The following is a 1,171-nucleotide window of genomic DNA, read 5'->3' as shown; positions in this document are numbered from 1 at the left end:
CAAGAAATTTTCAATTGGAGTTATTTTTCTTTGTTCAGAATAGTAGTTGAATCAACTTAAATCATTGTTTTATACAACATACAATGTATATTCACTTTTACTACCAACTGATCAATTGTATTATATTGCTATAAATGTTAAATGGAGAAGACTTCATAAGTCTGTTTGACTTGTGTCTTATCCAATTTGTACTTTAACAAATAAAATATGTTTAAACTAAACTGATCAATTAAAACAATCTTTACCATTCAGTGATAACAAGCACTTTATTTTACATTTTAATATTTTATGATGTATTTAAATGAGTAGTTATTGTTGCAAACTCCATTAGAAATTTGAATTGAGATCAGTTTTGGAAAAAGGGAAAGGGGGATGTGAAAAAAATGGGGGTGGGGGGTTAAATTTTTCTCATTTCAGATTTCATAAATAGAAAGAAAATTTCTTCAAACATTTTTTTGAGAGGATTAATATTCAACAGCATAGTGAATTGCTCAAAGGCAAAAAAACTATTTTAAGTTCATTAGACCACATTCATTCTGTGTCAGAAACATATGCTGTGTCAACTATTTAATCACAATCCAAATTTAGAGCTGAATCCAGCTTGAATGTTGTGTCCATACTTGCCCCAACCGTTCAGGGTTCAACCTCTGCGGTCGTATAAAGCTGCGCCCTGCGGAACATCTGATTTTCTATAGTACTGGACAGGATAAAACTTTACTCCTGCCAAGTATTTCCTTATTCGAAACAAAGATAAATTCTACACATTTTTTTGAAAAGAACAAATTTAACAAAGACTAATAGGGGGAAATCTATGGTGGTATTACACCTCTAGAGTTATGCCTCTTTACAAACGAAAAAAAGGTCATTTCCGTTCTTTAGATTTAGTTTGCCTCAACTAAATGTTGTGAAACTTATATACAATGCTTATTTCAACAAAACACCATATCAAGCATAAATTTAGGTAAGTCACTTTAATCTTTCTAGATTCACCCGTATCCTATGGACTCATTCCCCATTATTATTTATCTTTCTTATATAAGGAAATTTAAACAAGACCAATACAAATTAAGAACTATATACAGACAAAAACATATTTTCTAAGTTTTCATGTAGCTTTTGAAATCAACACGAACTTACACGTGAATTTCTTTCGGCTGAAGTAAATGTCATG

This window comes from Mytilus edulis, chromosome 3 (genome assembly GCF_963676685.1).
Source record: "Mytilus edulis chromosome 3, xbMytEdul2.2, whole genome shotgun sequence".
NCBI classification, from domain to species: Eukaryota; Metazoa; Mollusca; class Bivalvia; order Mytilida; family Mytilidae; genus Mytilus; species Mytilus edulis.
This window is presented reverse-complemented; position numbering follows the sequence as displayed.